Source organism: Suncus etruscus, chromosome 9 (assembly GCF_024139225.1).
Source record: "Suncus etruscus isolate mSunEtr1 chromosome 9, mSunEtr1.pri.cur, whole genome shotgun sequence".
Lineage (NCBI taxonomy): Eukaryota > Metazoa > Chordata > Mammalia > Eulipotyphla > Soricidae > Suncus > Suncus etruscus.
Window position 1 is genome coordinate 76,590,537 of NC_064856.1, and position 16,282 is coordinate 76,606,818.

A 16,282-nucleotide genomic window follows, 5' to 3' on the forward strand; every position below is an offset into this window, starting at 1 on the left:
GTAGGACGAGAGACTTATATGGACAAAACAATTATAGGAAAAATTGGTTTTTACATAAGTAAAGTTTTATCATCATCTACATGCTGCCTAAAATATTTCAATTTAATCTAATTGGATAAGTCTTTTTAGAGAGATATTTTTAAAAGTCCTTGGATGAAATTCTAACCCTTTTAGTTGTGAATTAAATTAAAATTAAATACATTTACCTAAAAGCATAATATAAATGATAAAACCTCTCAAATAATGATCAACTATAGGATCAATGTCTTCAGGATTACTATGTCACACCGTACCATGTATCTGTATACTATATTTACTATATTATGAAGAAAATGCATTTAATTTTGGGAGGACAAAGAGCACTATTTATGTCTGATAAGCCCAACTCTTCAACTTTTTCCTTCAAATATAGTGTTTCCTTTGAGTTTTAATCTAGTTTTTCTATTCAGAGGTAAAAAAAAAATGTGGCATTAAATTCTCCAATTATTATTGGGTTTCTTTTTATGTTTTCCTTTCTCATTTTCTGATATAAGTATGGTCACTCCAGCCATTTTTAGGAAAATTTTTGTTTGAAATATTAATTTCTAGCTTTTGAAATATTAAGCCTATATTTTCTTTAAAGGAAGTAATATATATGCCTTTGAAATATCAAGCCTATATTTTCTTTAAAGGAAGTAATATATATGCTGTTATTTAATGAGTGCAGAACATGTCACTAGAACTAAAGACTTTTTTATAAGTTCTTAAATTGTGTCTCCTGGAAAACAATGAATTGAACTTGAAGTGATTCGCCTAAGTGAAGAAAGTAATATAAACAGTTACAGATTATTCCACTCATATGTGGAATTAAATAGTTATTAATAAAAATTTGGGCCGGAGCAGTGGTGCAAGTGGTAAGGCATCTGCTTTGTCATGCACTAGCCTAGGCATGGGACCCAGGTTCAATCTCCAGCTATCCCATATGGTCCCCCAAGCCAGGAGCAATTTTGAGCGCATAGACAGAAGTAACCTCTGAGTATCATCAGGTTTTGTAACGAGTGTGACCAAAACCAAAAACAAAAACAAAAGTAGTAAAACACCAACAAAATTAATTCCTAAACTATGAAAAAACTATTGTAATTTCTGAGACAAAAATAAGAGTATTGGTGGAATAGATAGAGGAGCATCTTGATGATGAACAGAAACTTCGGTGTGGGTGCCAGGAATAATAGATAGAGATAGAGTTTAGATAGATAGATAGATTAGATAGATGATAGATAGATAGATAGATAGATAGATAGATAGATAGATAGATAGATAGATAGATAGATAGATATAGATAATATAGATATGGAAAGATACAGAGTTTGTACTCTAAATTCCTAATTAATAAAGAATTAAATAAACCTCACATCAAGGTATTTAACTTATTTAGATTTTGACCTTTGTGCATGGTGGATAGCTGGGGGTCTGAGTTCACTTTTTTGCAAGTATAGTGGTCTAACCAGTTGTGACACTACTTGTTGAAGAGGCTTTCCTTGCTCCATTTTGGATTTTTTTTCCCATTTATCAAGATTAGTTGATTTTATGTCTGAGGAACATTCTCTAAATACTCAAGTCTATTCCACTTATCTGAGGATCTGTCTTTATTTGAATATCATGCTGTTTTAATAACTATTGTTTTGTAATACAATTTAAATTGGGAAAGTAATACCTCTCATATTCTTTTTCCCAAGGATTGCTTTAGCTATTTGTCGGTGTTTATTGTTCTAAATGAATTACAGAAGTATTTGATGTCATGGGTATCTTTAGAGGGATCGCATTAAATCTGTACAATGCTTTGGGGAGTATTGCCATTTTAATGATGCTAGCCCTCCAAATCCATGAATAGGGTATGTGTCTCCATTTCCTAGTGCCCTCTCTTATTTTTTGAAGTAGGCTTTTGAGGTTTTCTTTGTATAGGTCCTTCGTGTCTTTAGTTAACTTGACTCTAAGATATTGAGTATTTGTGTGGCACTATTGTGAATGGGAGTGTTTTTTAATGTCTATTTCTTCTCTATAATTATCGGTGTATAAGAAGACCATTGATTTTGCATGTTAATTTTGTAGCCTACCATTTTGCTATATGAATCTATTTCTATATGTTTTTAGAAGCTTTTAGGCAGAGTCTTTAGGGTTCTCTAAATATAATATTATGTCATCTGCAAACAGTGAGAACTTGACTTCTTCCTTTCCTATCTGGATGCCCTTGATATCTTTTTCTTGCCTAACCACTAAGGCAAGTACTTCCAGTACTATGTTGAATATGAGTGGTGATAAAGGCCATCCTTGTCTTGTGCCAGATTTTAGAGGAAAGGCTTTTAGTTTATCTCCATTGAGAGTAATATTTTCATTGGCTTGTGATAGATGGCCTTGACTAAACTGAGAAAGATTTCTCCCATCTTAATGAGGGTTTCTTTTTTTATCAAGAATGGATATTTGGACCTTATCAAATGCTTTCTCTGCGTCTATTGAAATGATAGTATGATTATTATTATTATTATTATTTTTGTTGATATGGTATATTATGTTGATTGATTTATGGATATTGAACCATTCTTTTTCTATTTCTGGAATGAAACCTACATGGTCATGGTGAATGATCTTCTGGATGAGGCATTGGATCCTATTTGCCAGAATTTTGTTGAGTATCTTTGCATCTGTATTCATAGGGATCTTGGTCTATAATTTTCTGTTTTGGCAGCATCTCTGTCTGGTTTTGGGTATCAAGATGATGTTTGCTTCAGAAAAACTATTTGGAAGTGTCCCTGTTTTTTCAATTTCATGAAAGAGCCTCAAAAGTATTGATAGTAGTTCCTCTTGAAAGGTTTGAAAGTATTACTGAACCCATCTGGGCCTGGGCTTTTGTTTTTGGGAAGACTTTTGATTACCATTTTAATTTCCTCAATAGTTATTGGGCTGTTTAGATATAGTATATCATCCTTAATCAACCATAGAAGGTTATAAAAGTCCAATAATTTATCAATTTCTTCTAGGTTCTCGTGGCATCAGACCTCCATCTAACACCATGAACAAAGGTCAAATACAAATGGATTAAAGACCTTGATATCAGGCCTAAAACCATAAGGTATATAGAACAATATGTATGTTAAACACTCCATGACATTGAGACGAAAGATATCTTCAAGGAGCAAACAGTGCTCTCCAAACAAGTGGAAGCAGAGATAAACAGATGAGAATAAATTAAGCTGAGAAGAATAAATACAAATGACAAAAATATTCATGAAAAAATGCTCCACATCACTAATAATCAGGGAGGTGCAAATCAGAACAACAATGTGGTACCATCTCACGCCACAGAGATTGGCACACATCATGAAGAAAAGAACAATCAGTGCTGGCGGGGACGTGCAGAGAAAGGAACTCTTATTCACTGCTGATGGGAATGACATTTATATTCATTGCAGTGCTATTTACAGTAGCCAGAATATGAAAACAACCAAGATGGCTAAAGAAACTGTGGTGCATATATACAATGGAATATTATGCAGCTATCAGGAGAGATGAAGTCATGAAATTCTCCTATACATGGATGTACATGGAATCTATTATGCTGAGTTAAATAAATCACAGGGAGAGAGATAGACACAGAATAGTCTCATCCATCTATGGGTTTTAAGAAAAATTGAGAAAAATGTTGTAATAATGCCCAGAGACAATAGAGATGAGGGCCAGAAGGACCAGCTTACAATATGAAGCTCACCAAAAAGAGTAGTGAATGCAGTTAGGGAGATAACTACACTAATAACTATCATGACTATCCTAGTGAGTGAGAAAAGTAAAATGCCTGTCTCGAATACAGGCGAGGTTGGAAAGAAATGGGGGGGGGGGGAATTGGTGGTGGGAGTGTTGCACTGGTGATGGTGGATGTTCTATTTACATCTGAAATCCAACTATAATCATGTTTGTGTTCACGGTGCTTAAATAAAGATATTACATAGAAAAAATTAATAAAAATTAAAATAAACTAGAAAAGACTTAAGTTCAATTATTTGGGTTAGAATCTAATGCTAGATGCAGAGGCAAATGATAGATAAATTATTTAAGTTATCATGATTAAAACTGCAAAAAAAATTAAGCTATTTGGGGAGGTTACATGAATAAACATTTGTGAAGTATTGAGAACATATCTGTCTAATACTAAGTTCTGCTATGCATTAATTAAGCAAATACAATAGATTTTACTGGGAGGTAGAGAAACACTTTTCAAGCAGAGAGATGTGTGAGTACAAAGGTTATAGATGTAAGTGTGGAGCCTTTAGCGTTCAGAAAGTCACTAAGAATGTTCAGAACAATGGTGACATGGGTGTGAAAAGTTAAGAACTAAAGATGGGAGGTGGAGGATATTTGGAAAATCTTTTGTAAAAGCCATCTCCTAGGAATAGATGGAAACCCAACAGATTTAGATAATAAATTTATCCAAAATGAAGGTCTGTTAAAGGATTCTTTATGTCCTAAAGGTCTAAAAATTTCTCTGAAAATATTAACAAATTAAACAAACTTTGAATTACTTAGTAGGAAGTATTATAATCATATTTTCTTTCCTTCTCTAAAGAAAATAAATTAGTGTAGGTAAAATATATTGAGGGTAAATTGGTAATGAAAACTTTCTATTTTATACATTGTGCATGATGATAGAATCAGATTAGTATCAAATAATTCTGGGATAATTTAAGAAAAAATGAATTCTGAGTCTGAAAAAGGAGTAACACAAGCAATGGTTATGAGAACAAAGCTAATTTCCTTCTTTCTTCACTATAACTTAATTGTATATCTAGTGGCTTCCTCTTTCCAAAAGGTAAAAAGTCTGTCTTTGTTCACAACCAGTAATTAAGAGAAAAAAAAAAACAAAAAACACTACAAGCTGGGTGGGGTTTAAGTATAAAAATAAATTTCTTGCAATTCTGTTCATACAAGATCAAGATGAAGAGGTCTCTCAGAAAATGAAGTGTGTGTGTGTATGTGTGTGTGTGTGTGTGTGTGTGAGAGAGAGAGAGAGAGAGAGAGAGAGAGAGAGAGAGAGAAATGTGACTTTTTTTGTGCCTCATAAAAACATTGATCCTATCAGATCTGGATCTCATTCGTATGACTTCATTTAACGATTTAAATTTAAATATTTTCTAAGAGGCTTCATCTATAAACATAGACACACAAGGTTAGGATTTCAGGACATGAATCAAGTAGGGCAAGGCAGACACAAGTTTTAAGGTCATTAAAGAATGCACAGTCCCATTATTTCCTTTCATGTGCTCTGAAATGCAAGGATTTTCTAATTTATATGGACCTAATATAATAAACAGTAAATATAGTGTTTGCTATTGCCTGTTTTCATCTTATTTAGTTTATTTCAAATCTTATTTAGTTTTCATCTTATTCATTTTGTCTCTGACAAATATAAATGACTTAATCAATTTCTTTAGTACATTGACAAAGAACGTGGTAATGGTCATTCATTAACCTTTTATGTGTTGTGAGTTGTGAATATGCACTATCATTTTAATTGCAATATTAATTATAGGCAAACCAATGCCTTGAAAAAATAGCAGTTGGACAGAAGTAGTTGTATTTATTTTTTCCATATAAACAATAATATATTTTGCTGTTTTGGAGAATTCAAGGGGATTGCATAATATATGATTTTTCTAGAGAACTGAACTTTCATTTTAATAGCAAGTCCAGATTCCTTTTCTTTTGATGAACCCCAAGACAAGCCAAAACTATCTTTATTCTGCTTGCTGAGTCTTCTAGAGTTTACTTAATGAGGTCCACTTTCACTGGAGTGAGACAGAGTTTCTGTCATGATGCATGAGATCACTTTGGAGCAGAACCAGGACAGACACAAGCAAGCCAGCTCTCTTGTAGCAATGTAAAACTCACATTCTGTACCTTAACCAGCTTGTATTTGTGAATTAAGTCTTTATATGTCTGCTAAATAAAGGCAGCTTTTTCTCCTATGGAAATATAAAGCCTATATTTCCAGTTGACTTTTAGACATGTTCTGGGACCCAGAAAGATCCCTATACGTTAGGCAATGTTTTCAGCAGAAAACACTCTTAGAGAAATGTCAAGGTGGAAGATCTTTCCAATTCAGAATTTTTTGAGGCTTGAGGTTAAAGCATGAATGCAGAAAGTTTGCTTTAAAATGTACATTTCTGGCTACAGTTGTTTGAATTTACTTTCATCTGTTTCTTTTTAATTGTTTTAAACTATTAATAGAAAAAACTTCACTTTTCTATTTCTTTCTCTCATTAATTTTCTTTTTTTCCTTCTATCCCTTTTAGTCCTTTAATTACATTCTCCTTCTTGATAATTTGTTTATTTCTTCTTTTCCTGTACTCAGTTTGTTTATTTACTTGTTTATTTTTTCTGTTTTTTCTTCCTTTCATTATATCAATTAATATTTGCTCAACTTTAATTATCTGAAAACTGAGAGAAAGCCAGACACAAACTAATCACGATTGTATTGGCTCCACACTATCTACAAAATCTACAATTTTGAAAAATTAAAATGAAATATGAAAGTAGTTATTTTTAATTTTTTGTAAGAAAATGGAGTAGCATATTATTAATGCAGGTTTGAGAAAGAAGTTGTACATTTTTTCTTATTGTAGCTAATGATTTTTCTATCTTCCTTCATATTTTTAAATTTTTTCTACATATAGTATTATATTTATTCCACCATAGTTGTTCTTTATTGTGAATATTTAAGGCACTACTATCCCATAGTAAACATGCTAGTAAACACCTGAAGGACCAATTAACTAAAGGCTCACATAGTTACTGATATGCCAGCTATATGTAGCAAACTTATTCCCCATTGGTCTGAAGAGATAGCACAGCAGTAGGGTGTTTGCCTTGCACGCCAAGATCCAGGACGAATGGTGCTTCTAACCCTGGCTTCCCATATGGTCTCCCATGCATGCCAGAAGCAATTTCTGAGCACAGAGCCAGGAGTGTCCCTGAATGCCCCCAAGTATGATCCAAAAATCCAAAAGAATCTAATTACCTTATTTCACCCAAAATCATGGTTATGCAATTGATGCCAGTACATTAATTGGTTAATAGCATATCATGTGAAATAACAGTGAAATCCTTAGGTATTTAAGTAACTGGAATAATTAGGTACATAAATAACTTTAACACATGCCAAACTATCATGAGGATAGTTGCACAATTTTGAGAATTTATTAAAAATAATTGACTACATAAATAAATAAGTGAATTTTCTATTTTTTTCTTTTTTTGGGGGGGGGGTCACACCCGTCAGCGCTCAGGGGCTACTCCTGACTCTATGCTCAGAAATCACTCTTGACAGGCTCAGGGGACCATATGGGATGCTGGGGTTCGAACCACTGTCCTTCTGCATGCAAGGCAAACACCCTACCTCCATGCTATCTCTCCGGCAAATAAGTGAATTTTCTTGTGTGTGTGTGTGTGTATATGTGTGCGTGTGTGTGTATGTTTGTGTGTGTGTGTGTGTGGTTTTTGGGTCACACCCAGAAGTGCTCAGGGGTTATTCCTGGCTCCAGGCTCAGAAATTGCTCCTGGCAGGCACGGGGGACCATATGGGGTGCCGGGATTCAAACCGATGACCTCCTACATGAAAGGCAAACGCCTTACCTCCATGCTATCTCTCCGGCCCCATAAGTGAATTTTCTAATGTGAAAATTTCATCTCAAAATACACAACTGTTTATATATTTAGTGTTAAAAAAAGAAACATACAATATAGGAGTTGGGGGGTCTTCTTTAAAAGGGAGCAGAACAAAGGAAGGAAAAAGGATGATGGAAATGTTAAGAATTTTTTGTTTTGGGTTGGTTTGGGAACATTCCCAGTAGTGGTCAGGCATAACTTCTGGCTCTAGACTCAGGGATTACTCATAGCAGAATGCCAGGGAATTGAACGCTAATTGGCCACATGCAAGGCAAACGCATTGCCCACTATATTGTTGTTATGTCCCAAACTGTCAAGATATTTTTAGGAAAGGAGTTAACCAGTAAAGAGGAAGCATTTTAGTCAAGACAGTTACCAAAGTTTGTTGGCGCATCTTAAAATTAAGCTGAGAATTTAGATGTAATCTATAAAATAGTGAATGCTTTTGAGTCAAATATAAAAAAATGAATATTTGTATACAGACAAGATAAAGGCAAGAAAACCAGTTCTAAGTCTACTCCCAAACCACATTATAGATAATAAGGACAGAATTAAATCATGCCGATCAGAGGCAGCTACAAGGAGAGATAAGAACTAAGAGTTTCTTGGTTGAGGGGAGGCATGGGGTGATGAGTAGAATTTACAGTGTTGACTGACTACTGAGTAAAATACAGAAATGAAGACTAAGTGACTCAGATCTTTGAGCATGGATGTTAAATTCCAGGTAGACTTATTTGAATTGCTCATAACACATATGGATGAATATTTAGTAGTCATATTTAATAAGTTGTTAAAATATTAATTTTATTATATTCATAAACCTGGAATCAGATCATAATTATAGAAAAATACTAATAGTTGGGTTATGAGATGCCGTATAGACAAGTTACAACTTAAGTTTAAATTGATGCTAATCCTCTAACTGCTTTGTCCAGAGATCTTATTTGATCTCAAAGCTACCTAAATTACATATGTCAGAATGTTTTTTAATTTTATTTCCAAAAATTGGAAAATTTGTGAAACTTTTATGAAATTCTGATGCAAGTCTGTGACCCTTAAATATTAGCTAAAATCCATTGGTCTAAGCAATGTCAGTCAATGAAATAAACCAGAATATTGATTGAACTATTCTTCTAAACAAAAGTTTGACTTAGGTAAATACATAGAGGCACATTCCCTGCATCACTACCCCCCATTGCTAAACACAATTACATTCTCTTCCTCTATATTTATATTTAAGTCACTATATTTCATGCTTCAGATTCCAAATATTTTGTTTGTGCCTGTTCTGGTTACTATCTAAAGAGAAACATATTTTAGCTACTTTGATAGATCATATTTAATTATGAAAAAGTATGTTTAAAAATACTCCTAAGTTGGAACATCTCTGTTAATTGCATTGATACATCTGGGATCAGCTCTGTATGGGTAAAGTATGCATAAATAATAAAGATATTTTATTAAGTGGGGAAATTGAAAATGTAAAAGATAATTCTATTCAGTCATCTGTAAGGTATGCTAAGAAAAATTAATAGAGAATATTTTAAAAAAGCATTGCTTTACTAATAAGTGAGTACAAATCTACCAAATAGCTCAGATACTTTTTGCTTAGTTTAAAAATCTTTATTGATCAGTTTCTCTTTTTTTTTTGAAAATATATTTAATCTAAAATTTTTCCGTGAATAAAAATCTTTTAATTAACCATGTGATACAGTGTTCAGTGAGAGAAACAAAGATGTTGATGAAAGGAAGCAAAGCCATTTTTTGACATTTTCAGCAACACTTCTACTCTGGTCTTAAAAAAAAAAACAAAAACAGATAATCAAGACTAACCAGAAGAATCAACCCTTCTAAGTGGTTGAAAAGAAGAGAGTTTCTCTTTTAGAAACATATCTCTAAAACCTGGAAAGCCAGATGACTCTGCCTTAGAGAAAATATTCAGTTAATCAAGAATTGAGATATTGCTACTATTATTTATACATGGGAAATGAATATAGTCTATAGATTGGGGCATGAGGGGGGTGACAGCAGAAAGATATCTAAGGATAAAAGGATACTAAACCAAAACAACCCACCAGTACACTTATCCTAGATATCAGAATCAGGGCAGCAGGATTAAAGAGAACTCAAAAAAGAGACAAACAGTATCAAGGACAAAAGACTAAATCTTAGAGAAGATAAATAAAAACTTCATCATGGGAGAAGTCAGACAGAAACAAATATAAAGAGTGGTTTAAGAAATTAAATGAGAGCAGTCATAGAAAATGACAACATTATGCATTGTGGTTTACTTATAGCTGTGTTTAGGAATGCAAAGTATGGTTGGATGGCATAGATAAAACTAACATTAGAAAGCCCTTGTGTTTAATTAAGAAGTTTACTCTCTATACTTTACCAGAAGACTCTTTCTTTAGTCCATGCTTAAAGTTCACTGGAAATCTTTCAGGGTACAAAGATAACACATTTCATTTTTGTCAATCACAGTTCCTAAAGCTATCCCTTAAAAATATTTAACAAGATTGGCCTTGTGTTTATTGGAAAACAGAGAAGCTCAATCTCTTTCCATGGTTAGTTGATTGTAATAGAAATTAGAGAATTGTTAAGCAATATATTTGATGTTCTAGTGGCTAAAATACTTCAAAGTCTTCCTTGGGTACCACCATAAATTTTCTGTACCTGACACTATGAGTATAAGTTTTTATATTTTATATAATTTTAGGCCTGTTTGCTTTACTTTCTTTCTTATATTTTACTGCTGGTTAAATTCTTCCAAAGAAGTGATGGTCACAATAATACATCAACCTATGTCTCTTGCAAAGAATATTGAGCAGTGTGATAAATACACATACTTATAACAGATAGTCAAACTGTAGTTTGGGCACTGAGTGATTTTAAACTTATTTTTAAAAGACAAGAATGAGCATTCCAGGGGAAAGGGGGAAAAAAAGAATGAGCATTCCAAGAAACATCTTTAAGAGATTCCCATCTTTTCACTTGCCTGTAATTTTACCAACCAGTATCATTCTACTCATTAGGATATACACAATAAGCTTAGTCTTGTGCTGAAAGGTGGCCCTTCAGATATATTTAGTAGCTATCATGTAAGTGCTAGGTCCTTACTTTCCTAAACAAGAAGAAAATAAATAAGGAAAGGAGAGGAAGGAACAGAGGAGGAGAGGAAAGTGGAGTGGGGATAAAGGAAAGAAACAGGCAGAAAATATTTCATTTTCTTTAATAGAAACCTCAATCCAAATACACCTCTTGCTCAGAATTAAAGAATTGAAGAATATCAGACTGAGCTATCATAAAAATATCAAAAACAGCACTTTTCATTAATTTTTGCTGGAGTTCAGTCCCAGGTGAATGGGCCTGAAACAGAGGCTGAAATAGAACTAAGAAAATAAGACAGATAAAATAGAGAAAAACATGGGGCCAGGAGACCTCCAGCCTCCTGGACTGAGAACTCTGACTGTCCTTCACATACATTATTTATTGTTCAGGGACAATCAACATAGGAGAAAAGGTAGTTGCCTATCTAATGCTGATCAGCCCTACAATAGTTTTTATATCTCAAAAAGGGGTGAGTATGGAAGATGAATCTATTATAAAAGTCTCTGTAGATTATCTTCCTCTGGGTAAGGCAGAGATCAAAAGAGTGAATACAGGACCCCCATTCCACAGGATGCTTCCTGGGAATGCCTGTGTTTCCATGATCGAAGAATCAAGAGTCCTTATCAACTTTATTTCTGACCCTCCCTTTGTACTATCAACTCTCTAGCTAAACTTATTCATTTCTTAGATTTCTTCTTATCCAAAAATTTTATGTATATCCTCAGAAATTAAAAGATGTCAATAAAAGTGGTCTTTGGGGCCTAGAGAGATAGTACAGTGGGTAAGGCATTTGCTTTGCTGACCTAAATTTGATCCCACATCTCATTTTATCTCCCAAGCCTTGTAGGAGTGGTTCATAAATGCAGAGCTGTCTGAGGACAGTCAGGGTGGCCCAAAAAACAATCAAAGATTACTTTTTATTGCCATAGTTTAAATTCAGACTTTGCATCCATATTAAGTGATAATGTGTTAAAAGGAGTTTGGTGTTAAATTAATAATATTGGGGCTAGAGTGATAGCACAGTGGGTAGGGCATTTGCTTTGAATGCAGCCAACCCAGTACCAACCCAGGTTCAATACCCAGCATCCCATATGGTCTGCTGAACCTGCCAGGAGCGATTTCTGAGAACAGAGCCAAGAGTAATCCCCGAGTGCTGCTGGGTGTGGCCCCCCAAAATAAAAATAATTAATAATGTTTTCCCAAAGTAATAAATAATATATGCCTTGCCACATATTGATACTCAGCAATGTCCTAGATAAAGGAAATCAGGAAACTGAACAGAGGAACAAGGCTTCCAGAGTCACAATTAGTGTAACATATTACCAAAAGAAGAATGAGTGACTGTTATTCTCTTGCTATAGCTTTCCACTTAATGTCAATATTTGATTTAAAGCAATTAAACATAATAAATATACCTCAAAATCAAAATAAGAGATATTCAATTTTGTCTTGGTTTTCTCTTAGGGATTAGAAAGAGAACATTAGAATTTCTTACAGTATTAAATCCTCATCACTGGAAGAGATTACCTATAGACAATCCAATAAATGGCTCAGTTTTAGTGAAAACAGGTCTTGAGAGATTACAATTAGAAGAAAAAGTGGTATTAATGCATGTCTTCAAATTCCCTTTTTCTGCTACTCTCACAACTTCTTTTCTCATTTGTAAAATCTATTTATTAAATAAGCATTTGTTTAAAACTGTGTTATAAAGACTTTGAAATGTTTAACAGTATAATGGAGGAGCTAGTCACCTAATTTATTACAGGTCAATAAGTAAATTTCTTAAAATTACTGCCATAAAGTAATTTTCTAAAGTTCTCTCTGGATGGGGGACTTGAGTCTTTCAGAGTCTATGCATCCTTCACAAAGGAAGTATAGTGGTGAGGATTAAAATATAAATGGGAGTTTTACAATAACAGAATATATCAGGGTATTCTTCATAAATATTGCCACATGTGGTCAGGCACAAAGATATAAAAGGGCATAAATTGTTTTAGCAACTGTAAATCATTTTAAAACTAAAAAAAGTTAGATAAACTCTATCTGTTTTTGGTATTTGTGTGAGGAAGTATATATTACACTAATATAGTTGATTTAACCTAGTTGGGAGGGACTTCTTAACATTTTAGAAAAAGGAAAGTGATAAGGATGATTCCATGAAAAATTCATGACTATATTATGAAGACAAGAAATTTAGGAGAACATTAGGATAAAAAAAAAGAAAAATGTGGTAAGTGGTAATAAATCATGTATAACTAAGAAATGACTTCAAAGCTAGAACCAGTTGCTAAGATAAGAGAATATGGATAAAAAAGCATCTGAGAAAGATTAAAGAATGTTTTAAAGTTTTTTCTATATCAATATTTTTATTATCACAGGATTTTATTATCAAATACCACTTCAGTCGTTCTTTAACAAATAAAATGCTTAAATGATTTGTGATCAAAGTATAGCCACATAAAGAGTAAAAAGTAATATGTAGTATTGTGTTTATCTAGTTAATCCTTCAGTCATCATTAGCATCATTATGGATCGATTAGATATTGCACTATGGAAAGAACATCGAGGTAAGTCAATTAAATGCCTGATGAAAGCATAAAACATGCATTAGAATTTTCTTAAAATTATTTATTCACTTTGACTAAAAACAACACCTTTTCGATGAGACTGCAGTAAATTATGTAACAGCCTCCTAAAGAGATTTTGTTAGGTGAATGAGAGAAAATATTTTAATGTTTGAACCTGCCTTAGCTACTACACCAAAAATCTGACAAGGAGAGTTTTTTGCTAATTAGCAAAACATCTGTAACAGAATATCTGTCTCAGAAATGGCTGCTATTTTCTTGGCCAGAGAAGGGGGTGTAAATGTTGGGGAATAAGGGGTTGGGGGTGGGGACTTTGGACATGAATTTCACTTTAGCCCAGCTGTTTCCCATTTGAGGAAAGGATAAAGGGTAGACACTGAGTCAGTGAGAAAGCATCAAGAAAAAAGTAAAAAAAAAGGACATGATATCAAATCACTCTGGCCTAAGGATTCAAGTGCATACCATTGGCATGTAGTGAGCAAAGCTTCTCTTCTCTCCCTAGTCCTGGGCGCTAAACTTGGTTGCCAAAAAATGTCCCAGTAAAAATATTTATACGAAAATAACACAAAGGCGGTGTTAAGAGCACCACTGACCTCTTGCAATTTAAACTCATAGCTCCACAGCAAAAAAGTACTTGGAAAATATCTAGCACTCACTCTTTCTTTGAACGATGCAAGACTTATTTAATCTAGGTGGTTTGTGCACTTCTGGTTTTGAATCTTTGCAGACTGGGAACACTGGAGAAATGCCCATGTTATCTCCTGGTTTTTTTTTTTGTTTGTTTGTTTTTGTGTGTGTGTGTGTGTGTGTGTGTTTTATTTCCTTTTTTAAGAGGTTGCTCCTATTATTAAAGTTAATATGAGAGAGACTCTAGTTTTCTAGAAATTCTTCCTTTCTTGAAAAGGAAGCTGGCAAAATTTAATTATTTACTAATCAATTGGTAAATATATGTTAACACAAATAATACTCAAGGTGAAGTACTAAAACTGAGAGACAGCTGGTGAACTAACCTTTCTATTCTTTTTGGTTGTTTTTGATTTTGTTTTGGGCCACTAAAACCCCTGTGGCACTAAGAGGTTACTCCTGGCTATGTGTTCATGAATTGCTCCTGGCTTGGGGGTACCATATCCTGGTCTCTTGTCGATTGAAATGAGGTCCATCCTGGGTCAGCTGTGTGCAACGCAAATGCCCTACCACTGCACTATTGCTCTGGCCATGACCTTTCTATTCTTTTATGATATTTATCTTAAACTCTAATTTTGGCCATACCTGTGGCTATTTTGTATCTACCCTTTGAATATCTGCTCAGTTTTAAAAAATAAATGTGCTGACTTCACATTCCCAGTGAAGACTTTCTTTAGAAAACCTCTGTGAAAATTTCACAAGCTGCCTTCAAAAGTGACATGCTTACTTACTTACACTGCTACCTTAATACTACAGATAAACATATCACATGAGATTTAAAAGCAGGAAATAATAATTAAGGAAAGAACTCCCTAGAAGAAATACAAAGAGAGTGAAATGTTTGCAGTTAAATGTTTGACCATAAAGCAGAGAAATAATTTCCATTTTGTGAATAAGAAGTGAGCAGCTGAGAATTTACTAAGAATTCCACAAAATTTGAATAAGAAAGACAATCTCTTTATCATGGTTTCCAAGAATACATAGAAAGACCAAAGTTCATACAATAACTCACAAAGGCTTTTCAATTTCATAATCCTAGAAAACTAGAATAAACAAAAAATAGGAGAAGCAATGACTGTAAATCCCCAAAGTGCCAACACCCACTATTATGTGTAAGGTTTCATTTTATGATTCAAGTCATCTACAGTCATAAATACTTGACTCAAAGAATACTAGTCCACATTATACTAACCAGCATTTTAACAGTTGAAATACAAAATTCAATTGATAGAAAATGCAAAGAAGGTGGAGAATAAACTATGTAAGAGTCTCAGGAGATGGGATCACTTAAGAGAAGAGAAGATTGACTTCAAGAGTTCTTTTGCAGGTGTTTATGTGGAGAGAGGAAGAGTGATTATCTAGAGTGACAGTTCCTGGGGCTCTCACTACAATCCAATCCTTTCGGACCACAGTGCGGAATAAGAAAGCATCTCAAAACTGCTCTAATTCCATATTCAGCTTTTGGATTGCTTGATTTTGGCCTACACTGAGTGATGCTCAGGGCTTATATACTCTGAGGTTAGGTATAGCTTCTCAGAAGCTCCAACAATCATATAGCATTCTAAACCCAAGTCAGCTGCATGCAAAGCAAGTGGGTAACTGTATTCTCTCTCTAGCTTCTCCATACACAAATTTGTGTTATATTTCATAGGTATCTTATCAGAACGACCTGTCAATTTTAATTTAGATGAAGCCTCTCACCTTGCTGCATTCTTTATATGTGCTGCCTCTCACATCGCTGCATCTTTATATGTGCTTTTCATGTTTCCATTTATCAGCATCTTTGTAAATAAGAGATTACTTTTGATTACAATATAGATCATAGTCTACTGTCACCACCTTCCCATCTATCAGGGTGACACTTCAATAGCCCCAGATTTTCATCAGCTAGATATATTACGATTTCATAGGCATTAACAGTTTATATTACAATATCGATGGCATAAAATATATTAGTACTTGTAAGAGCAGGTCAGGGAGAAAGGAAGACTATTTAAATAGCATGTGGATACAGAGCTTTATTGAGTGTTCGGTTTCATGTGCATCTTTGGAGAACAGCCTAAAACCACTACCCTTTGAAATAGTCAGTGAGTAGAAAACAATGGAAAGTTCTTAGGACTCTAAAATATTATTTATGGGCTATTGTTTCTATCCCAGCTCAGTATTATCCCTCCTGCTCTGAGGCACACATAATCCAATGCAGTAGTAGT